The 9,523-nt window shown below is 44.3% G+C and overlaps 1 protein-coding gene across 1 annotated transcript in view; it reads right to left on the minus strand.

The window, feature by feature from the left end:
* Window positions 1-702, minus strand: part of LOC137562801 (adhesion G protein-coupled receptor E3-like) — a 128,801-nt gene extending 128,099 nt beyond the window's left edge. The window contains exon 1 of the mRNA XM_068274503.1: window positions 504-702. The gene's annotated coding sequence lies outside the window, so the exon portion shown is untranslated. The remainder of the gene's footprint in view (window positions 1-503) is intronic.
* Window positions 703-9,523: the final 8,821 nt, after the last annotated feature.

The following is a 9,523-nucleotide window of genomic DNA, read 5'->3' on the forward strand; positions in this document are numbered from 1 at the left end:
TGCGTATTTGCAGAATGCTCCCAGTAATGAGAACGTGATCGAGGATACGTGCAGCCGTGCATGCGCAGTGGGCATTGACTCGCCAGTCAGACGGACGAGGGTCGCTGCCAGTGTTGCCAACTCATCCCTTTAATTACTGACACATACACAGGCTACTTACAGATAATCAGTGCCTTAACTGCATCTATCTAGCCATGAAACCTGTATAATCCATATGTGTCAGCAATTAAAGGGATGAGTTCGTTGGCATCACTGGTCGCTGCGGGGAGGGACTAGAGAATTGCTTAGTGCAGCGTGGGCACAAGACATCTGCAGAAGGCTGGTGGAAGCCCCAGAATGGTTAAACTCTTTTTTTTATCCCTGTATCAAAAAAGAAACCCCTCCGTTTAAGTAATATATATCTCCAACACGTTTCACTTTTTTTTTTTTTTTTTTATATCCGTCTTAGCAGTACATATAGGTAGTACCTACGTTTATAATTTAATCATTAATAAATAAAATACCTATATTATTAACACCAATTATATTGCCTGAGGTCAGCTGATGGTATCTGTGCTCGCTGATTGGTGCTGCAGTGTGTGGGTGACGCTGCTCTGTATTATGTCTGCAGTCTCTGGGCTTCCCCCATAGCTTTGCATAGGACTTTAGGTCCTCGGCAAGATGGCGTCCAGCATGGATGCACTGGAGAGGCAGCAGACGGAGCTCTAGCGCTGGAGAGGGCGGGCAGAGGAGGGGGTGACACGGGGGATGCTGGGAGGGAGAAGCTCAGAACGGGAAGTTTCTGGAAGCGAAGGAGGGCGGGAGATTGTCTCTGCTAGTGCTGGGCTGTGTGTATAGAGAGCAGGGGATAGAGGAGCAGGGCTGAGCTTGCTGGCTGTCTGTGTATAGAGAGCAGGGGAAAAAGGAGCAGGGCCGAACTGTCTGTGTATAGAGAGATCCTCCATTACTGTTATATTACAGTAAATGTGTGTGTATAGAGAGAGGCTGATACAGATGGGCGTTATGTCTGGCTGTGTAGTGAGCCTGACACACAGCAGAGGCTGATAGGTGAGGATTGCTGAGCTGTAATCTGTATGAAGTGGGAGAGTGATGCATCCCCCATTGCTGTGATTACAGCTATATCAGTCAGGGTCATGGCATAACAACTGCAGGGGGCATAGGGAGATGGGGAACAGCAGTGATCATACACAGGAGTTACTGCATGTCTTTATAAGGAGAGATGGTGTTGATTAGACTACTGCTGGGGATATACAGAGACAGTAATGAGAGATGGTGCTGATTAGACTACTGATGGGGATATACAGAGACAGTAATGAGAGATCGTGCTGATTAGACTACTGCTGGGGATATACAGAGACAGTAATGAGAGATAGTGCTGATTAGACTACTGCTGGGGATATACAGAGACAGTAATGCAGAGTTATAGTGTAGATATACAGGAAATAGAACACAATGGACAGAATAAAGAGATATACAGAGAGACTACAGTGCAGGATAGAGATGATGCTGCAAACATATAAAACAAATCTATGAGCAGGATGTATATAGAGATACTATAGCACAGGATAGAGGTGATGCTGGAGACATATAATACAGATCTATGAGCAGGATGTATATAGAGAGAATATAGCGCAGGATAGAGATTATGCTGGAGAGAGATAATACAGATCTATGAGCAGGATGTACAGGTGCTGTGGTGAAATCCTATTTTCACCTGAAGAACACTGCAAAAATCAAGCACCTCATCCCCCCAGAAGATCTCCCAACTTTAGTTCATGCCTTCATTACATCCCGACTGGACTACTGCAATTCTCTCTACACTGGCCTTCCAAAAAAAAGGTCTTGCACCGCCTACAGCTGATACAGAACACTGCTGCAAGACTGCTAACCAACCAACCCCGTCACTGCCACATAACGCCAGTCCTGCACTCCCTTCACTGGCTACCTATAGAATGGAGGGTCCTATTCAAGATCGGCCTACTGACATTTAAATCCCTGAATAATCTGGGCCCTGGATACATGAAAGATATGTTGCAGCTGCGTAGCAATCCCCACATTCTCAGATCCACAGGTTCTAATAATCTAGTCATACCCAGTAGAGATGCGAAGTTCGGATCTTTTCAATGATCCGGATGATTTGAATCGGATCATTGAAAAGATCCAGATCTTTGATCCGAATCTTGGATCATTTTGCAAGGGAAGCATTCGGGGGTAAAATGACTAGCAGGACAGGAGAAGGGGAGGGGGGTGGACACACAGAGAAGGGGAGAAGATGGGCAGGGAGTGGACAGAGAAAGGAGGAGGGACGAGCAGAGAGCAGAAATGTTTGTTTGCACACAATACCCACATGCTGCAATCATATGCTTTACATATATTTCACCTATATGTTCATCTGTATACTTGGAATGCAAACGTCGCACAGTGAAAGAAAGCATTCCCCAAAGCATTCCCAGAATTGAAGTGCAGCTGTTTAAAGCAGTGCAGGAGGATCGTATTGCCCTGCAATGACAGTGCACTGTCATTCTAGCTCAGCGCGTCTACAAAGTTACTAAGCTGTGCTTCTGAGCCAAAAGTTTCCTATTTGTTCACTATGCAGCACAACTAGGAACAGACAGCCTAAAATGCGCAGCACATTACAGCCAGATGTGTGCTCTACACATATCTGGCAGTGGCACCCATGTCCCATCTACCTGTCCCTGCAAGGCTGGCTGGCTCCCCTGGAACTGAGCGATCCATCTCTGCTCTGCTTCCAGGACCCCGTTGCCCCTGGCCCCGCCCCCTTTGCGAACCGAATCACTCATTTTGATGATTCGGATGATTCGACTCACAAAAGAGATTCGGATCAAAGATCCGAATTGTTCACGATCCGGACAACACTAATACCCAGAGTCCACTTGGAAACTTTTGGTCCCAGAGCCTTCTGTCATGCTGCCCCTACGTTTTGGAACTCCTTACCTCAACAGATCAGGGCAGCTCCATCCCTGGTCGTGTTTAAATCCAGACTGAAAACCCACCTGTTCAGTTTAGCATTTGCAGAAATATAACTTTTGTTGTGTGAATACCTCATCCTACTACCAATTACTGAATCTGAGAGAGCCTAAGCGCTTTGAGTCCTATGGGAGAAAAGCGCTATAGAAATGTTATTGTATTGTATTGTACAGGTCCTTCTCAAAAAATATGCATATTTTGATAAAGTTTATTATTTTGTGTAATGTACTGATTAACGTTAGACTTTCATATATTTTAGATTCATTACACACAACCGAAGTAATTCAAGCCTTTTATTGTATTAATATTGATGATTTTGGCATACAGCTCATGAAAACCCAAAATTCCTATCTCAAAAAATTAGCATATTTCATCCGACCAATAAAAGTGTTTTTAAAACAAAAAAAAGTCAACCTTCAAATAGTTATGTTCAGTTATGCACTCAATACTTGGTCGGGAATCCTTTTGCAGAAATGACTGCTTCGATGCGGCGTGGCATAGAGGCAATCAGCCTGTGGCACTGCTCAGGTGTTATGGAGGCCCAGCATGCTTCGATAGCGGCCTTAAGCTCATCCAGAGTGTTTGGTCTTGTGTCTCTCAACTTTCTTTTCACAATATCCCACAGATTCTCTATGGGGTTCAGGTCAGGAGAGTTGGCAGGCCAATTGAGCACAGTAATACCATAGTCAGTAAACCATTTACCAGTGGTTTTGGCACTGTAAGCAGGTGCCAAGTCGTGCTGAAAAATGAAATCTTCATCTCCATAAAGCTTTTCAGAAGATGGAAGCATGAAGTGCTCCAAGATCTCCTGATAGCTAGCTGCATTGACCCTGCCCTTGATAAAATACAGTGGACCAACACCAGCAGCTGACATGGCACCCCAGACCATCACTGACTGTGGGTACGTGACACTGGACTTCAGGCATTTTGGCATTTCCCTCTCCCCAGTCGTCCTCCAAACTCTGGCACCTTGATTTACGAAAGACAAAAGGCGAAAAAGGCAAAAGTTGCTTTCATCTGAAAAAGGACTTTGGACCACTGAGCAACAGTCCAGTGCTGCTTCTCTGTAGCCCCGGTCAGGCGCTTTTTCCGCTGTTTCTGGTTCAAAAGTGGCTTGACCTGGGGAATGTGGCACCTGTAGCCCATTTCCTGCACACGTCTGTACACAGTGGCTCTGGATGTTTCTACTCCAGACTCAGTCCACTGCTTCCGTAGGTCCCCCAAGTTCTGGAATCCGGCCTTCTCCACTAGTGATGGGGATTCCGTCTCTTTTCAAAGATTCAGCTCTTTTGGATCAGCTCCCTTTACAGAGCCGGCTCTTACGCCTCCCAAATGGCTCTTCATTTAGAATGACTTACATGCTCATATTTTAGAATAAACTAAGCAATTATGAATGGTTTGTGTATAAGCAATTTATTACTAATATTGTTTAACATTTTAATAAAAGCTTTAAACGAACAACTTTTTTTTAACAGGTACATTTTTTTAAAATGTTGTAAAATTTAATTACAACAACCATATCACATGAACGATGTTACATAACTAACTGATAAAGTGAATGTCCCCAGAAGGGGTTGACAAGAAGAAAAGTAAAGAAAAGAAAGAAGGGGAGAAAGTTGAGAGAGGGGAAGGTCTTCGTGACTGAGGTTCTACAGCCAGGAGCCTAGAAGAAAATAGGATCAAAAAGAATCCAATATTAAATGTACAACTTAACATAAAACCACAGCAAACAAATAAAGGCCAAACTCCACAACAATGCTCTTTGAATCGAAGTTTTTAGGCCAGGTTGGTATTCAAGAAAACCAAATGCCTCAGCTTAGCTGGGCTGATGCGATTTCTTCTCTCCGTAATTATTTGTCCTGTTTTTGAGAAGATTCTGAGGGAACCGATGTAGCAACAATGCAAAGTCTTCCTTCCATTACCTTAACCAGGCATGGGTAGACTGACGCCTTGGCCTCCCACCAGCTCAATGGGTCTTCAGCTCTTTAGAGATGGGAAGTTCGGATCTTTTCAATGATCCGGATGATTCGAATCGGATCATTGAAGAGATCCGGATCTTTGATCCGAATCTCGGATCATTTTACTACTGAAGCATTCGGGGTGAAATGACTAGCAGGACAGGAGAAGGGGAGGGGGGTGGACACACAGAGAAGGTGAGAAGATGGACAGAGGGCAGGGAGTGGACAGAGATGGGAGGAGGGACGAGCAGAAATGTTTGCACGTAATACCCACATGCTGAAGTCATATGCTTTACATATATTTCACCTATATGTTCATCTGTACTCTTTGAAAGAAAGCGTCGCACAGTGAAAGAAAGCATTCCCAGAAGTGAAGTGCAGCTGTTTAGTGCCGAGTGCAGGAGGATCATATTGCCTTTCAATCACACTGCCTGCAAAGTTACTGAGCTGTGCTGAGCCAAAAGCTTCCCATGTGTTCACTGTGCACAACTACGGAACAGACAGCTTATAATGAGCAGCAGATTATAGCCAGTATGTGTGCTCTACACATATCTGGCAGTGGCACCCATGTCCCCTCTCTCTCATCTTCCTGTCTCCCTGCAAGGGTGGCTCCCTTCCTACAGAGCGATCCATCTCTGCTCTGCTTCCAAGACCCCGCTGCCCCCCTGAGAAGGGGGCGTGTCACTCCTGGACCCACCCCTTTTTCGATCCGAATCACTCATTTTGATGATTCGGATGATTCGACTCACAAAATAGATTCGGATCAAAGATCCGAATCGTTCATGATCCGGACAACACTACAGCTCTTTGGACGAGGGGCTCCTCTTGATAGGACCTAACCTCCAGCATAGCATCAGCTGTGAGATTTCACCTTGCAGTGTCTCTTGTTACTCTTTGTCAAAGAGCCTCCACACAGCAGAAGCTTTTGGTACCTGCGAACACGCCCCTGCTCCAATTTCTTCCTCTTGGCCCTCTGAGGAGCAGACAGGCTGCTGGGGTTGCATCTTGCTGCTGCTGCACTTATTCTGTGAAATGCCTCATCCACAGCGCTGTTTTTATTGAATGCTGCTTTTTTAAACCTGGGGTCCAGAGCAGTGGTTTCTGACAGCACAGTGTTATACTCCATCCTCAGAAATGTTCTGTCCATGGATGAAGATAGAGCAGTGGCAAGCTCCTTTGCTTTATCCCGTTACACTCCGTTGGTGGTGGGCTGTGACCCGCTGTAGACCCTTGCAGGGAGGAAGCATTTTGGAGGCTGTGACTTAGCTTTCTGTACTTATCTCCACAGTCACCTCCTCAAAGGACTCCAGAATGGTGCAGACCTCTTTCACTGTCTCCCATTCCTCTTGACTTAAGGCTTCAACAGGAGCATTGATTACAGCCAGGGTGGAGATGATGGCATCTTTTGATTCAAGGATGCGTTTCAACATATAAAATGTTGAGTTCCACCTTGTAGCACACTCTTGTTTGGGCCGTAGCTCTGGCATCCCCATCTTGCGCTGCATAGACTTCAAGCTTCCCTGTGGCAATTGTGCTTTTATGGAAAAACTTAACAATAGCTTTTACTTTGTTCACAGTTGGTTTCACCACCTTCAGTGCATCGTTAACAATCAAGTTTATTGTGTGTGCAAGACATGGGTTGTGAGTCCACTGCAAATTTTTTATAGCTTTGGTTATGTTTGCTGCATTATCGCTAACACAGCATACCACTTTGTCATGTGCTTGCCATTCTTGTGCCACTTTTAGGAGCTTTTCTGCTAGGTTTTCTGCAGTATGTCTCAGCAAATTCAAACCAGTCCAGAAGGCAAGATGTCATCTTAAAGTTCTTGATAAAGTGGCAAGTCACAGACATGTATGAGCATGTCGTTCTGGATGTCCAGCAGTCAGTAGTAAGGCAAACTGCTGAAGCGCTTTTGACTCTTCTAGTCATAATGCGCTAGAAGAGTCATAATGCACGCTCCTTGTACAGCTGTCTAGTCATAATGCACGCTCCTTATACAGCTGTGGAACAATTGTTTGGGACACAGTTTTTCTGCTAGGGAGCACATTCATGGGGTTTAAGGCCTTTACAAAAGTTTTAAATCCTTTGTCCTCCACAATGGAAAAGGGTTGAAAGTCACTCGCTATAATTTTTAGCCAGATCTTCATCAAGACTTATTTGTTTGCCCAATGTCATTTGTTTCGGAATAAATGTAATAATTTTGGTTTGAACCAAAGACCGTTTTATACCTGCAGTTTTCGGTACGGCAGTGGATGCTGCAGCAGAAGAACTCTGCTCGTGTCCGGGGTCAGTGGATGGCAGGGGAGAAGGCCTGCTCTCCTCCAGTTGCACGGATGGGTGGGTGGTCCTTACATGTCTGTGCATGTTTTTTCTTGACCCTACTCTAATAGATATGTTCATGTTACAAATTCTGCACTTAGCTTTGCAGCCTCTAATATCGCTGAAATGCAGCCAGATGCTGCTACTCTTTCCTTTTTCACTCATTTCTTTACTTTTTTTTTTTTTTTTTTTTTTTGTTATTCACGATAAGCTTGCACTTAAATCTGGCTTTTCTGGGCCTAACTGCTCCTGTAAATAAAGTCCCACCCCTGCCTAGTGCATGAGTAATCAGTAATCAGGACACTTAGCTCTGCCTCCTGCTGTCTAGTATCTCTGTCTTGGGCTGTACCAAATCGCACAATTTGCTTATATTTAACAACTCCTTCTGTCTTTTCAATAATATTGTAGCTTGTGTGTAATGTATGAGCCAATAATTGCTAATAAAATAAGAGTGAGCCATGCATTAAATTGCACTTGGCAGCTTATATCATGCTGCTGGTACAGTGAGTGTTCTTTTTATTGGTTGGGCCCACTTTCAATGAATGTCTGAACGGGGTGGGATCCTGTGACGTCACCACAGGCAGGGAGAGAATAATATGTAATATACAAAATGAATTAAAATTGAAAGAGAGGCGAGCAGCACTACTCGCAGGCTGCACTATCTAGCCCACCTATCATGTGGTTGTGTTCTGCTCACACATCGCCTGCCCTCCCTCGGAAATCAGCCAATCAGAGGGGAGACTGTGTGTGTACTGTACGGGGGCGGGAGCAGGAAGAAGTGTGTGGATGGAGGAGGGCGAGGCTGATCGGGGATGCGGCCGGATTATTACGCTGTGCAGTGTGCAGCCAGCCGGAGGAACGGAAGGGTAATGTTAGTGGGGCTGCGAGCTGGATGCCAGGCGAAGCTGCACTGACAAACTAGGAAGCTTCGGCTCTTCCCTCGCCGGGAATCGGCTCCTTTCGTTCGCTAAAGAGAGCTGGCTCTTAGAGCCGGCTCGTTCGCGAACGACCCATCACTATTCTCCTCAATCTTCCTCAGGGTCCGGTCACCTCTTCTCTTTGTGCAGCGTTTTCTGCCACACTTTTTCCTTCCCACAGACTTCCCACTGAGGTGCCTTGATACAGCACTCTGGGAACAGCCTATTCGTTGAGAAATTTCTTTCTGTGTCTTACCCTCTTGCTTGAGGGTGTCAATGATGGCCTTCTGGACAGCAGTCAGGACGGCAGTCTTACCCATGATTGCGGTTTTGAGTATTGAACCAGGCTGGGAGTTTTTAAAAGCCTCAGGAATCTTTTGCAGGCGTTTAGAGTTAATTAGTTGATTCAGATGATTAGGTTAATAGCTTGTTTAGAGAACCTTTTCATGATATGCTAATTTTTTTTAGATCGGAATTTTGGGTTTTCATGAGCTGTATGCCAAAATCGTCAATATTAAAACAATAAAAGGCTTGACCTACTTCAGTTGTGTGAAATGAATCTAAAATATATGAAAGTCTAATGTTTATCAGTACATTACAGAAAATAATGAACTTTATCACTATTTTTTTTTTTTAGAAGGACCTGTATATAGAGATACTATAGTGGATAGTGATGATGCTGCAAACATACACAGCTCTATGAGCAGGATGTATAAAGAGAGAATATAGTGCAGGATGGAGATGATGCTGCAAACATATAATACAAATCTATGAGCAGGACGTATATAGAGATATTATGGTGCAGGATAAAGATGATGCTGAAGACATATAATACAGATCTATGAGCAGGATGTATATAGAGAAAGTATAGTGGATAGAGATGATGCTGGAGACATATAATACAGATCTATGAGCAGGATGTATATAGAGAGAATGTAGTGCAGGATAGAGATGATGGTGCAGACATAGTGGATAGAGATGATGCTAGAGAGAGAGATAAAACAGATCTTGTGTAATAAGGGACAGAAGATAGAGTAGAGTAGGAAACAAATATGGGACATACAATATGGACAGTGATATACATTAAATATTATACACACAGGTACATAATACTGGATTGGCAGACATAGAAATTATAGTGATAAACATAACATGATGAACAAAATGTACTGCAACAACACAAAAGGGTGGGAGAGCTGTGCCCTTGAAAACATTCTAAAGCAATAGGGAGGAAGTGAGGCAGGGTACGGTATGTGTACCTACTCTGAGTGGGCTTTAGGTTATATTTTGAAAGGAACATAACTTGGCCAGAGGTTGAAGGGGAATGGCCTAAGTTAGGT

This window comes from Hyperolius riggenbachi, chromosome 3 (genome assembly GCF_040937935.1).
Source record: "Hyperolius riggenbachi isolate aHypRig1 chromosome 3, aHypRig1.pri, whole genome shotgun sequence".
NCBI classification, from domain to species: domain Eukaryota; kingdom Metazoa; phylum Chordata; class Amphibia; order Anura; family Hyperoliidae; genus Hyperolius; species Hyperolius riggenbachi.